Genomic DNA, 15,861 nt, shown 5'->3' on the forward strand with positions numbered 1-15,861 from the left:
CAGATGGAAAAAATAGACAAGAAAAACAGCTTACAAGCAGAAGCTTTGGTTGTGCTGATAACGCAAACAGTAACAAGGTGCACACACAAATGAGATATGAGGAGCGTGAGCAGCGTTGCCTGGCAGGATAACCCAGGGGAGAGAGGGAAACGTGCAAAGTGTGCCGCAAATGTCGGCAGCTCATGTGTCAGTCTGACCACTGCACCTCTGGGAGCAGGTGGGCAGGGCTTGGGGACAACAGTGGGAGCTAGGAGCACATCCAAGATCCAGGTGCTTAGTTACAAACCACACTGTGCTCAGCAGCACCCGGCAAATGAGCATGATCACACTCAGCTACAACACCATTTCAATAGGTTTTGAGTAACCAGTTGGAATACTTCAAACTGTATATTAAGCACATTCCTCCTATTTCATTGGGCTGATGCCACATGTCTACATCCACCTGCAATTGTGCAGCTTCAGGGCAATGCTTCTTGACTTGCACATCTGATTTATGTAGCCTGATATCACAGTTGTGTCACACAGATCTCACAGAGTGTCAATTTAACTCCATGACCAACCGTTTCTCACGTTACACCCAAAGATCTAAAGGGCTTCATCACTGTAGTGAAATTCTGCACCTTTACAGCTCCTCACAGTGGTCCATTAACAATTGAGCAGGGTCACTGTACTTCACATGCTAACTTTTTGATGGGCAAATGATTCCTGGACCTTTTCTTTTCCTGTCCTCTTGCATAAAGTCAATTAGGATGGCTTAATCAAAGAGTGAAAAGTGTATGAGGTTGAGTTCACTACTAATGTCTGAGTGTAATGTGCAAAGCTACAACCTGTGTGTGTGTGTGTGTGTGTGTGTGTGTGTGTGTGTGTGTGTGTGTGTGTGTGTGTGTGTGTGTGTGTGTGTGTGTGTGTGTGTCACATGATCTTAAAGGCTCAAATTATGTGACATTGATTTTAGTCAAATAACATTTTTAACATTTTCTTAGGGGAAGACACCCACAACCACAGCCCTCCAGAAACCTTAACCTCAATAATAAATAATTGCATTAAAGTGACACAGACTATTATGTGTAGCAACTCTGAAACAAGTAGCCTAAAAACATCATGTTAAATAGGCCATTTGGACTTACAGTCATGGTAGGAAAAGCACAGGTGTTACTAATAACAATGTCTCTGCTTGAGTCAAGTGTCCTAGTGAGCCATGACAGTGTAACAGTGAGTCAGCACTCACATTATAGCAGGACCCTGAAACCAAAGTAGCTAAATGGAACTCAGCCACCAGTAGGCCTGTCCCGATAGCCAATAAATCGCATGATGAATAAAAATGAGCTCGATAATTTTTCCGGCCACGATAATTCCCATTTGCATGCTTGTTTGTTTTCCTCTGCCGCCACAGTATCAGAAATAAGGCAGACGCACAACAGGGTTTTCGCTACGTACACCGCCGCTCCTTCAGCAGTCATAAAGTCGTAATTACACAACTCTACAGAGCCGTCTGCTCTACTGAACTCAAGTGAACTGTCATCCGCTCTCTTTCCCCTTTTAGGGTGAGCAACTGGAACAGTGACAGGAGGTCATCACTCGCAAAGTCATGGCAACCAAATAAACAACACTTGTATACTTGTCACTCAATCTTAGGCAAAGTGACAAACGGCGGTGAAAGCCGCGACATTAAATCCGCACTCACGCGGGTCACGTGTAATAGGAAAGCTACAGTTTATTGGAAAATAGCATTGTGGACACTGAAGTTGATTAATTTACTGTTTATCAGACCCCAGATGAGACAAGAAGCTAACATTAGCGAACGCTGCGGTGTTTCTATGTTAGTGGGGGTGCATACCACTCAAAACCAACATGAAAAACGTAGTAATGTTCACTCAGTGTTTTCTTTTGTCGTTAAACTGTGTGTAAAATGAGCGGTGATGTTAAATCACCGGTTTCAGGTAACGGCACCCCACGGTACCGTCTATTTGCTGGATGGTTTCAAGCTAACGGTCGGTAGCTAACAATAGTAGATAAGCCTGTTGACAGCGACGTTATTGTTCATATTTTGGCACAATTTTTCTGACCGTAGTAGTGGTCATAGTGACTGAAAGTCTGATGGGAGATGCTAAAAAGAAACTACAAGCTGTTGTCAGGTAACGTTAACGTTTTGATTGCGTTTGGTTTTTATTCCAGTGCATTTTTTGTTAACAGAGACTGAGAGTCCATTTTCTTTATTGTTTTTGGTTGTGTTTGGTTTTTATTTAAGTACATTTTTTGTTAACAGAGACTGAGAGTCCATTTTATTTATTGTTTTTGGTTGTTTTGTTAATTTATTGTGGATATTTAAAATGTCTACCAGTTCCAGTGTTAAATATTCTTTAGAAATAAAAGTTCATTGATCTTTGAAAAGCTGTACCTGCATTATTATGCCATTATCATTATATTAGATGAAAACGGTCTCTCAACGACAATATTTTTGTTTATCGCAATCGTTTCTGGGACAATTTATTGTCCAGCAAAATTTGTTATCATCAGTCATTTTATTATTATGTACTTCTGTGCTTTTCCTACTGTGACATTTCAAAAAGGTCCCGGCCTATTGTTTTGTTGAACAAAATACACTTTTGAAGAACTTTAAGAGGGGTACCAAATTCCTCAACGTTTCTGACTGATAACAATGTGCAAACCAGTGATTAAAGTTTACTTCAAAGTCAACTTCAAACGTTAATTTATCCTCTCAATTTTAAATTTAGTAGACATTTAGGTATACTCAACACTGATCAATACTCTGAAAATGAATCAGCAGTTCAGCACATCATTCAAATCAATGTATTAACAATGTAGGTCACATACTGTAGTATCAGCAACAAGGGCTTTTAATCTGCAATATATTCTTTGAGGTCAATACGTAGACATTAACTGATCGATCAAACCACCTAAAGTATTTTTGTACATAAAATAGGAATGTTAATGCAAGTGGTTTCTATTATTTAAGCGCCTATACATGAACTAGAAGGGAACTAAGTGAGCGCAGACCCAGACGATGCTACCAGCACTCTGCTAAACCTTGTCTTTAAACATCTGGAAGGCAGCAAAGCGCATGCCAGGCTGCTATTCGTGGATCTCTCGTCTGCTTTTAATACAATCCAACGCCATATTGTAATCGATAAACTCAGTAAGAACTTTGGTTTAGATTTTAATATTGCGGGCTGGTCCTGGATTTTTTAACTAACGGAACAATAGTTACGTTATTGTAACTCCAGATTCTACGAGTATAGGCGTAGCCCTCTAAACCACATATGGGTTTATCCCTTCGTGCATGCGCAGTCGTGAAGATTTTCTTTCCCGCCCTTGCGTGCCGCACGGGCTTCAACTACGTCCGCAAATACTGTATAAAAACAGGGCGGACCCGTTGCTCTGCTCCCAACATAAGCTTTTTCTTCAGCTAATGCAATATACTCATAGAATCTGGAGTTACAATAACGTAACTATCGTTCTATTTCATATAGGCTTCGCCCTCTAAGCCAGTGGTTCCCAACCTGGGGTCCGGGCACCCCTTAGGGGGGCGGCAAAGATCACAGGGGGTGCGCAAGTCTTTATCTGGTTTGAGGTTGAGGTAAAAAAAAATGTTAAACAAATTATGATAATACACTAGCGCTCAGCTTTTCATAGACATAGTAGGGGGGGCGCCAGGGAAAAAAGGTTTGGAACCACTGCTCTGAGCCACGCTATGGGTTAGGGCGAAGCTGATGTAGTCAATGCCACCTGCGACAGAGCCCACAAGTGGAATATAGACTAATTTATTTTCCCCTCACTGACACTTCCTCTCTCATGTGCTGCGATGGTAACGACTTGCTTAGCTGGCTGTAAGGCCCAAGCTTAGAATGTAGGCATGCATGATTGATGAGGGAAATACATGATTGATAATTATGGGACGCCCAAGTTCCTCCAAGCCACCCAGAGTAGGGAGGGAACATGCAGCGGCACATATCGTGATTGTAGGCGTGCATGTAGTAGGGCTGCTCGATTATGGAAAAAATAATAATCACGATTATTTTGGTCAATATTGAAATCACGATTATTTAACATGATTACTCATTAACATTTGGATATAATGGATAGTGTCCAGGGTATAATCTGTTAGTGTCCTTTATCTCACAGAAAGAGTCTTTGGATCAGAATAAAAGATATCACACATAACGTTATACAGCTAATGAACAGTTCCACAGACATAACACAACAATGTGCATCTCACATCACATGTTCACTTACTATGACCACTACTACTGTCATTACAAAACATTGGGCCAAAATATGGCAACTGAGTTGGTTTTGCCTTTTTTTGCTCACCAAACACTGCTGCCATCTTTACTCGCGCTGAGTTTTTTAATTCCAGCGGATGATATGCACAGCGCAGGACTTGCTTCCCTGACCATGATGTGCGCATGCTGATGCGTGTGTTTCAGAACACAAGACAAAATAAGAGTGTTTTTGCAAAATAATCGTTTTTTCTCGATTATACTATTTTGGTGATCGTTGGGAGCCAAAATCGAAATTGAAATCGAAATTCAATCAATTGCACAGCCCTAGCATGTAGTGAGAGAGAATGTAGAATAGTGGCAAAAAATATATACATACGTACATAATACATATAACTATACGATGGGGCCTCATTCGTCGTTGAGAGAGGATAGGACCGAGTGAGTCAGGGAGGGCTCGGACATATCCCGCAAATAGAAACGGATGAAAGGGCATGGGGATGCTACGCTGGGGCGAAACCCGCCTGACTTTTTTGGAGTGAGAAAGTATCGGGAGTAAAATCCCTTGTTCTCCTCCCCCGGAGGAACGTGGGAAATTGCTCCCTTTGACAGCAGTTCCCGTAATTCTGACGTCATGGCGTCTGATTCTGCCTGGAATGACACAGTTGTCTCCAACACGCCCGCAAAGCGAGGCGGGGGGGAGGCGAACTGGAGTGTGTAGCCCCGCGATATCAGTTTTGACATCCACGAGTCCATGTGTGTCAGTCTGATCCATGCCGCGCTGTGCTCTGAGAGCGGGCGCGCGCATGTCTGTGTGTTGTTCACAGACATAGCTAGCAGGAAGCGCAGAGCCCGTCCCGCCGCTGGGCGAGACGTGGGTAGAACGTGTCGCCCAGCCCATGGTAGGGCCCTGTCGAAAGGGTGGCGGGTCATCGTCGTCCTCATATCAGGATAACTGAGCGGCGCCAATTGTAGCGGGTTGGCATCTGCTCCCGCTGTCTGCATAGTGAGAGAGCGGTGCAGCTCCGCAAGCAGCGGTGACCTGGTGTGTGCTTGTGTGGGGAACATCTGTCATATTATCAGCGTAATGTTCAGTGGGAACAAGGGCTGCTCGGTTGAAGGGAAACTGCTCTTTAGAAAGACTTGAGTGGCCCTTAAAAGGGCCGTTGTGTTTCCGATTTCCAACCGTGGAGGGACAGACATTCCCCGCGCCCCGTCATTGCCACCGTCGCCGCTGCTTGGTGGGTGGGTCCGGGGGCGGGTTTGACCAGGTGGGAGCCGCCTTCATGATCCTTCGGCCCCGTGAAACCAGCCGGTCGGGGGCCGGCTGTCGCTGCGGGGGGGCAGGCGGAGGGGCGGAGGTCGAGGCCTGGGAGGACGTAGCCGCAGCAGAGGCTGTGGGGCGTTTCCTCTTATGGCGGTTGGTGGAGCGGTGGCGCTGTTGTTGGGGTGCCACTTTCCAGGAGCCAAGCCGCCGTAGCCGCTCCACTTCTGCGGCTGCCTGGTGGAGGTGGGACGTGGCTGTTTGTAGACGAGGTCCAAATAGTCCATCGGGAGCTATCGGGCCGTACAGAAGCTCACGTCTGACCTCCGTGGGTAGCTGTGACATGTGGAGCCAGATATTTCGCTGGGCCACAGTCTGCCACGCCTGGATCCTCGACAACGCCACTGTGGTCGTTGTGTTGAGGGTGAGGATGGCGGTTATAGCGTGCCGATCTCCGTGGCTAGCTCCGGGGGAAGAGCCTCCGGGTTGGTGGCCATGGCGGTGACGGCGGAGGCTAGCAAAGCTATGTTGTTTTGCACCGCTAAGCCCTGGGCCGCACACTGGTGAGACCGGTCAGTAACCTGGGCGCAAACCTGGGCGCAAACCTGGGCGCAAACCTGGTCCTGGGGGGACAGGGGGGGGTCGGCTTCCGGTGGCCAAAAAAGGTAGCCTTCGGAAGCAGGATTGATGCCAGACAGGGTGGGAAATTAACTTTTTTGCCCACTAGCCAAAGTGGCTGGTGGATGCCCAATTTTACCAGCCACTTACATTTTTTACCAGCCACTTTTTCCGGAATTCAAATTTATAAAAGAAAGTGCACTATTATACTTTTAATTGCTTTATTAAATTACTTATTATTAATACATATTTTATTAATATAAATTTATTTATTATGTGTCAGTAGCTTGTTGATCTTTACATTGTTAGTTAATTTCCTATCCTGGCCTGAGACACACATTCATACGGTTTGATAAAGGACTTAAACTTATCATTGATCTTACAATAACAAGTGTAGCTCTCCTCAATTTAGGTCATCCTGTACGTCTCATCTCCGGTTTTTCCTGCATCCTGTGTGTGTGTGTGTGTCTGTCTGTCTCGTCAGTCGCGGGGTAGAACTGAGCAGCATTGAGCCGACAGGATTAAAACGGCAGCAGCTCCTTAAACATCGTTACATTGACGTTAAAATGTATACAGGTTGGCAGGACGGTCTGAAATGTTTTGCATGGTCTTTCGCTGTACGTTTGTCAATGCGCCACTTGTTCGAGAAGTACCTTCTCTTTTTCTTTACTTGGCTCTCAACTGTTTGTACATCCATAGCTACTGCTGACTCCGGCCGGGCCTCTTAACACCGGGGATATGTCGCCACTATTTTTAACAGATAATTTTCCTTTCATCTGTACCTCAGCTCAGCTAGCTAGCTACATGTGTCACGGACTCACGGACTAGCGCTGAAAACTAGCTACTCGACTATGCGTAGTCAAAGCCCCGGCTGTGAACGGTTTCCTTTCCTGTAAGTTCTTCACAATAACGATCCTCCCGTTATGTTGGTATTTGAATGTTTTTATTATGAAGCAGCAAAATCTGGACATTTTGGGGATTCATTAGCAGTAACGTAACGCGACTCCTATAAGCATTGTGCATTGTTACTTAACAACAGCATTCTTTGACAAAAACTGTCCAATCTCCCGCCATTGGCGGGTGGCGGGTGCTAATTTCCCACCCTGATGCCAGACTCTGCTCCAGAGGGGGGACCGAAGGGAAGCCTGCCTCTGTGTCGCCATGAACCCGTGTGAACGGGGCATAGCACGAGACTGCCGCCCTCAGTTTCCCTGGCTGAGAGAGAGCCTCCTCCACGAATGGCCGAAGCTCGGCCAGAGTGGAGCCCGTTTGGACGGCGGTTCCTGAGAGTAGACGTCACCGCTCAGGAGGCCGCGAGAGGGGGCTGGAGGCTCCGCTGGGAGCGCTATGCCTCTCTGGTCCGCCGCCCTTTTTATGATCTCCGGCAGGTCCAGAAAAAGAGCCTTGGTGGTGGAGGGTGGAGCCACCTGTGGCAGAGGGGAAGACTGCTGAGGCAGTGCCCCTGGCCGTTCTCGGGACTGGGAGAGCCGTAGCGGAAAGGCATCAATCCCTGTCTCTAGTTCCAGTCCTCCCAGTGGGGAGGAAGGAAACCCGGTGAGAGAGTCGTCGTTCGGGGGAGACGAGTCATCGGACTCGTGCCCGTCGAAGACGCCCTCTTCCAGCGGTTCCAGGGCGTCGACGGTGTCACGTCGGTCCGCCCAGCTGCCGTCCCCCTCTCTGCGTCGACCTCAAAAGCCAGAAAAGCGTCCGCCCACCGTTGAAGCTCTTTAGAAGGCAGGTGGGCGCAGAACGGGCAGGAGGCGTCGGAGGTGAGAGCCTTGTTGGCGTGAGAGGCACCGAGGCAGGTCTCGCAGCGGGGGTAGAGGTCCGGCGAGAAGATGTAGCCGGCCTCGCAGGAGGGGCAGAGGCAGACGCCGCTGGAGCCGGTAGTCTTGATAACCTTCTTCATACTGCTTGCTTGAAGAAAAAGTGGGAGCAGAGCAACGGGTCCGCCCTGTTTTTATACAGTATTTGCGGACGTAGTTGAAGCCTGTGCGGCACGCAAGGGCAGGAAAGAAAATCTTCACGACTGCGCATGCGTGAAGGGATAAACCCATAGCGTGGCTTAGGAGGGTGAAGCCTATACGAAATAGAACTCAAGAGAGTGAAGAGAAGAGAAGAGAAGAATTAAGCTCATCTTCAGGGTCCCCTCAGGGCTGCATCCTTTCTCCGCTACTCTGTATTCTCTATACTAATAACGGTCGCAGCCGTTGCAACAGCGGATTCATTTTAAAGTTTGCATACAACTATCATAGTCATGACAGTTCTTCTTCAGGCTGGTGAAAACAGCAATGATCCTGTTATTGATGAGTTCGTACAGTGGTATGACAGTTCATTCCTTCAACGGAATGTAACAAAAACTAAGGACATGAGTATTGATTTTAGGAACAAGCTATAAACCCCTGAGAGTAGTCTCATCAAAGGTAGACATTGTAATACAAGTACCTGGGGATTTTTATTGATTGACTGAATTTGAATTATAACACTGAGATGCTACGTATAAAGGGCCAGCAATGTTTGTTATCTCAGTTTCACGTTGAGACCCTCATGATCCTATTTTACAGAGGTTATATCGAGTCCGTTTGAACCTTTTCTTTAATCAGTTGGTATGGCAACCTCAGCATCAAGGCCTAAAACGCAATATCCAGGATAGGGAGCAAGATCTTGGTGGTACATCAGAGTATGCTAACTGATTGATTTGTTCAACAGACAAGTAGGGAGGAAGGCTGAAGCCATTCTGTCCGACAGCGATCACCCCCTTTACTTGGAATTTTAGATTTTGTCTTCTGGCTCTAAAGGCAGCTACACACCGGGCCAATAATCGGCCTTTGGACAGTCTGGCGAGGTCAGTGACTCGAGTCTGTTTGGTGTGTTCCGTGCCGTCGCCCGTCTGAGGGGCTGTCGGCCTTCATTTTGACTGACCTGACATGTTCAGTCAGAGACAGGGCAGTTGGGACTTACCCGGAAATGGCGAGCGGAATGAGCGTGACTAGAGTCTCTCAAAATCTGAGGAAAATCTTTTAAACTGACCTTTGTTGATCTGAAATGAAGACAGATTCAGCAACTGCATGGCCTATTTCTCGCTTAAAATGTTTTCAGAAACATGTTTCAGTGAATTATTTTAGTACAATATGAGATTGTATTCTGAACAACAGTCTTTGAATTTCCGGAGAAAACAAACCGACGTGACACATTCGTCCAATCAGCTGCCCGGTTAAAATTTTTTGGGCAACAATACAGATTAGCGCGCCTGCTGTTATGGAGACGATATCGCCGTCTCTTCGGTGTGTTCTGAGGCACTTTTTGGACCAACTCAGGGAGACTGATCAGTCTGACTGGCTTTTCCGTCTGGTTGGTGTGTAACTGCCTTAAGAGTAACAGGTACAAGCCCTCCTTCATTCCCAGAGCCATTTCACTTATAAACTTGAAACCGCTCTCCTCAAAGTCCTCAACGACTTCCTCACCTCTGCTGACACCGGTTCCCTCAACATCCTCATCCTCCTCGACCTGAGTGCAGCCTTCGATACCGTGAGCCATAACATCCTGCTCACCAGACTAAAAGACCTCGGTATCGAAGGTACTGCACTCAGCTGGCTCCACTCCTACCTATCCAACAGATCCCACTTCATCTCTCTCCACAACTACACCTCTGCCACAGGAGCAGTCACTCATGGTGTTCCCCAAGGCACCGTACTCGGCCCCCTCCTCTTCATCATCTACATCCTCCCTCTTGGTCAGATACTCCGCCACTTCAACCTGGACTTCCACTGCTATGCCGATGACACCCAGATCTACCTCAGCACCAAATCCCCCCACAATCCTCCCCTCTCCCACATCAACTCCTGTCTGTCAGCTATTAAAACCTGAATGCAACACAACTTCCTCAAGCTCAACAGCGACAAAACAGAATTCCTCCTCATTGGCTCCAAATACACACTCAGTAAAACCAATAACCCTAACCTCACCATCGACGGCACCATTGTGTCCCCATCTTCCCAGGCCCGCAACCTTGGCGTTATTTTTGATTCCACCCTCTCCCTTGAGCCTCACATCCGTCAAGTCATTAAAACCTCCTTCTTTCACCTCCGCAACATCGCCAAAATCAGACCCTCTCACACCCCCGCTGCTGAAAGACTCATTCACGCCTTCATCTCCTCCCGACTGGACTACTGCAACTCACTTCTCCTTGGCATCAGCTCTACCAACATCAACCGACTCCAACTGGTCCAGAACTCAGCCGCCCGCCTTATCACCCGCTCCAAATCCTGGCACCACATCACTCCAGTCCTTAAACAACTCCACTGGCTTCCTATCTCCCACCGGATCACCTACAAAATCCTGGTCCTCACCTACAAAGCCCTCCACCATCTGGCCCCCTCATACCTCACTGACCTCCTCTCCCCTACCAACCCTCACGATCCCTCAGATCCACCTAAGCTGGTCTCCTCTCCATCCAAAAGTCCAAACTCTGCAGTTTTGGGGACAGAGCATTCTCCAGAGCAGCTCCCAGGCTCTGCAACTCCCTCCCCAAGAGATCCGCACCTCCTGGAGTCCCTCATCATCTTCCAGTCCCGCCTCAAGACCCATCTCTTCACCTCTGCCTATCCCTAGCCCCGACCCCCTCCCCGTGTCTGAATCTTGTTGTGTTTTGTTTGTTTTGTTCTGTTTTTGTGATATACCTCCCATGTAAAGCGACTTTGGAGTCCATGAAAAGCTATTAAATTTATTATTATTATTAAACTTGGTCTGGGGGAGGAGGTAGGCAATTCACTTGGCAAAGTGTGTAGTTTAGTTAGCGATATGATGTGGTTTGTGTTGACGGTGATGATGGTGATGGTGATGATGATGATGATGATGATGATGATGATGATGATGATGATGATGTCTATGCTGGTGATGGGGACAATTTGTGTTACGATGGAAGAGATGTTGGTCATGTATTCGAACATGTCTGGTCACTTTGCACTTTATTGTAGGTATTTAACGTCATTCTGCCACTTTTTTAGATGTTATTGTTGCTGTGCTTTGTACACTGGGAAATGTCAAAGTCGGTCACCAGTGGACCATTGTTGATCTTCTAGCCCACACTGGTACTCGGGTAATAAATAAATAAAAAGGTCACATTTATGTCACTATGCCTGTTAGTAAGTAGTCCTGAGGCTTCAGGCTTCTGTAGTCTTTGAATAATTGACAGTGTACAGTTAAAACCTGTCTTTTTCCATCCACAACTGTTTTGGGACTTCTTTTACACTGTAATCCACACTTCTTGTTACAAACTAACATGGCACCAAAACCTGGTATGACACTGGTTGAAGTGCTTCCAACATGACAGCCGGAAAGAAGCCTATCCAATCCGTTCAGCAGTCTGTCCTGCTGGAGCCTGACACCACTTGGCATTGTTTATAGGAAGCTCTTGATAACAAGCTGGTGACGATCAGGTGTTCTTCATGACAGATGTGACGTACGTGCATCAAATATTAACAATTATATGAAACTGAGCTAATAAAGTGACTTCCAAAAATCTCTTCACTCAACCACTAATCAGGAAAAAAGGAACCAAAACTCTCATGTCCACTGGGAATGTGTTGTTGATGGAAATGAGTGAGATGTCGTGAAGGCTATGATATATCGTTCAGGGATGCTGCTCATGAGAGTGGGATGTGAGTATTCTAATAAAGAAAAAATGGCAGCAACGTATGTTTGACGCCTGATCTCGTCAGGATTTAATCGGCATTGTGCCCTTGTGGTAACTTAAAGAGCAATGTGCAGGTTGAATTCATAACTGAATTAATACTTAATGTTGTCTGAAGAGGTCTTTTAAAACACATATGTAGAAATTGCTATGTTACACAAACCCTAAAGCGGAAACTTTGATGAAAGGTCGCCCCATTTTTAAGCTAGGCTCTGAAATAGCCTTTCCCGCTAGCAACGCAGAGGTAGGCAGAGGTAAACAATAGGTTTCTTCTCACTCTACAGTGGTGAGAGAGAGAGCTATAGAGAAAGTTTATGTAAGTCATAATGGTAAATTATTGTGTTTGTGCTGTGCTTGCACAAAGTCCAGCCTGTCAGGAAATTGTGTACATAATTTTCCTTGTAGGAAAAGCGGTTGGTTTTTGGCGGGCTTTTTTTGCAGGTGAAGTGAGCAGACTTCACGCGGCCGTCTGTCGCGACTCGGTCGTTTGTGGTGCTCGATTTCACTCCGGAGTTATAGACCTGGAGATTTGTTGGAGTCTCGGATGGGATTTTGGAGTAAGGACAATGTGAGGCTGATTACTGATACTGTTCCCTCGGTGCACTCGGATGGAATCAAGTCCACCACCATCAAAGCTTTCACCTGAATCTGGCGTGGGCAGCACTGGAGGACCAAGTGCTAGCACTTGCAGAAATTCCATGCACCGAAAAAGAGCTCCTAGCAGAGTAAGTCTTACTTTTAATTCTTGTAACTCTTAATTTGGCTGATTTCGTAATGTTTTAGTCTAATAATTTCCAGAATAAAGAAGTGATTTGAGCGTGTGTATGTATTGGGCAATCCACCATCTAACTAGTAACATACATGTTAGCTTGGCTATTGCATTAGCAAACATTTGGTAGCTGATGACTTGATGACAGGAGTAGCTAAAATTGCGTCTAAAATCATTCCCTCATCTGGATTAAAAATGCGCTGACTGCAAAATCCTAGCATCAGGGCTTCAGTATACAGAGGGAGGGAGAGAACTGAGCTTTGGAACAGGTTTTCGTAATTGTCTGCCTTGAAATCAATGCAGTTTGCATTAAGCTAGCTATGAGCTGTTGGCAGCTAGCTAGCCCAAACACCCCGTTTTTCCCTCATTTTATTAAGCTAGCTGTGAGCTGTTAGCATCTAGCTAGCCCAAACACCCCGTTTTCCCCCGCATTTTATTAAGCTAGCTGTGAGCTGTTGGCAGGCAGCTCGCTACCCCAAACACCCCCGTTTCCCCGAGATTTTATTAAGCTGTTGCAGCTAGCGAGCTATAGCCACTCGCCACCTCGATCCCTCCTTTCTTCGCTATTTTGCTTGCTATGAGCTGTGGCGAAGCTAGGCGCAAAACACCCCCCGTTCTGCCGTTTTTTAAGCTAGCTTAGCTGTTGGCATCGCAGCACGTAAGCACCCCCGTTTCCCGCATTTTATTAAGCTAGCTATGAGCTGTTGGCAGGCAGCTAGCTAGCACAAAACTCCAGTTTCCCCTGCATTTCAATTCAACCATTTTTCCCCAACGATTTTGTATCCCCGGTAGGCTACTCTCTGCTAATTTACAAAGTCCAAAATGATATATTAATCAATTTGCTGAAATTTCACTAGAGGTTTTGACACGTCAGAGCTGCTTTGGTTTATTTCTTTTTTTTATTATTACTGGTCCAGTTGGTAACTGAGCTTGTATCCTATTTTTGTGAGTGATTTTGAACCTCCGTGTTTTCAGATTTTGGCAGAGCGTGCAGCCAGTAATGAAGGGATAGATGCACCTGACAGAGGGCTTCTCTGTACGGATCCTGGGCCATTAGTGCTTCGTCGTGGGTCACAGTGCAACATCAGATGTCTGCAAAGCTCATCAGGTAGTGTAACTTGTATCTATCATTAGCTGTATATGACACATAAACATTTACAAATTACTTCTAATGGTAGGAAGAAGACATTTCATACTGGACTGTATTAGGTTGTATGTGTTGTGACCACTGACTATGTGATGTTGTGCAACTCTTTTTTTTTTTTTTTTTTTCTCACCTAGCAGTTTTCTCTTGGACTAGGGTGGCCCCTAAATCATGGCTGCAGCTGCCGCGGGTCCTGCTATGCACGTCCTGCTACACCATGAACTACTGCAACTACTATTTATACTTCGTAGTTCAATTATCTTTATTGTGACTATTATTGCCACTGTTCATCACACCCCCAACCGGCCGTCAGACACCGGCCACCAGGCGCCTGGGTCTGTCCCAGGTTTCTTCCTGAGAGGGAGGTTTTCCTTGCCACTGTCACACTGAATGCTTGCTCTTGGGGGAATTACTAGAATTGTTGGGTCCCTGTAAATTATAGTGTAACATCTCCAAATTATAGTGTAAATTATACCTACTCTATTTGTAAAGTGTCTTGAGAGAACTCTTGTTATGATGTATTAAAGTTGATAAAGATGAGAAGAGATATAAGGAGGAGGTTTCTGTCACTTTGGTATGTGGGATTTTGATGGATGACCTTTTGACCTGGGGGGTCAAGAGGTCACGACCTGTCAGAAAGTGATTGATGCCTTCCAGGTGTGTGTGACTGGTCTGTTCTGGAAGCTTCTAGAAGGAAGGCGTGTCCCGGAAATAACGTGTGTTAAGTGCTGCAATGAGGGCGTCACAGGAAGTAGAAAAATGTTTCATTTAAATGATCCAATGAGCGTTAGAGATGAAATATCCGGATGTGTTTGAAATGATCCAGTGAGAGAAGAGGGCGTTAAATTTTGCGCATAAAAGGCTTTCTTCCCGTTTGAAAACGGAGTAAGATAGGTTTTCATTCTACGACACAAGTGCATTGAATGTAAGTTTGAGTAACATTGGATGCGTTTGAAATGAGCCAATGACCAAGAATTAAATCAAGTATCTTTACACTCTTTGGAGAGCAGAACGTAAGTGTGTGTAAGGCAAGGTTGTAAAATAGGAATGTGTAAGGCTCCTCTTACAACAGGCCAAGTAAGTGATTGTAATAAGCGTGAATGGGCCTAAGCCCAAAGGTCAATGCATTTCTACCCACACTCACGCACACACACACACACACACACACACTCACACTCACACACACTCCGCACACACACACACACACACACACAAACAGCCACAGTTCATGTTGTCAGTACATGTTGATCGTATGTCTGTGCATGCTTAGCTCTAGTCCATATGTCTGGCTGTCCTCGTCCTCCGCTGCTCCGACTCATCTGGCGGTGCCTTCTTCGTTCTGGCCGGGGATCGGTGTTCACTCCCTTTTCCCAACATACCCCTTTTTCCCCGCCTCTTTTTCCCCATGCCCACAGCAACACTCTACCCAGAAATCTGCGTTTTCAATTCAAATAAGCGAACCAGTGAGAAGTAGTAAAAAAAAAACATTTTCAACAGATCACACAAAACCACAAATGGCATTTGAACACATAACATTCATTGTGACTACTTTCTTTGAATTTTGAGTGATTTATTCAACTTAGTCACACTTATTTTTTGTTTACGGTCAAAATGACCGCCATAGAAAAAAAATATAATAATATTCATCCATACACACACCTCCTACAACTTTCCTGTGCTTGTGTGCCATTATACACATGAAACCCACCGCACACAAACAGACACAGTTCATGTTGTCAGTACATGTTGTCATGTTGCCGCTGCATGTGAGCCACTAATGTTCGCACACATATGCATATGAATTTTAATTTGTGAATACATTTGTATCATTTAAATGTAACCACATTGACTTAAAAGATTGTTTGTGTTTAATGTGGTGAAAGATGCAAACAAAAATTAAAAAACAAAAAGTATGCTTTGTATTTATACAAAATGCAACCTGAACCAAATATGTTTCTTTGTAAAAGCGCCAGCGTTAAAGTAAATAGTTCTAACTTGAAGTTATATGACTTCACGGATGCATTTATGTTTTAGAGGCGTTGCGTTGTAATTCAGAATTAAAACAATGTCGCCAAAATGTAAGTCTTACAGGCAAGATATGGTATGTTCAACATGAATTTGTGAATACAAAAC

At 45.6% G+C, this 15,861-nt stretch overlaps 1 protein-coding gene across 2 annotated transcripts in view; it reads right to left on the minus strand.

Moving 5' to 3' along the window:
* ptpdc1a (protein tyrosine phosphatase domain containing 1a) overlaps positions 1-15,861 on the minus strand; it is a 67,415-nt gene that overhangs the window by 24,341 nt on the left and 27,213 nt on the right. The window lies entirely within an intron of this gene.

The sequence above is a fragment of the Perca fluviatilis genome, chromosome 4 (genome assembly GCF_010015445.1).
Source record: "Perca fluviatilis chromosome 4, GENO_Pfluv_1.0, whole genome shotgun sequence".
NCBI lineage: Eukaryota > Metazoa > Chordata > Actinopteri > Perciformes > Percidae > Perca > Perca fluviatilis.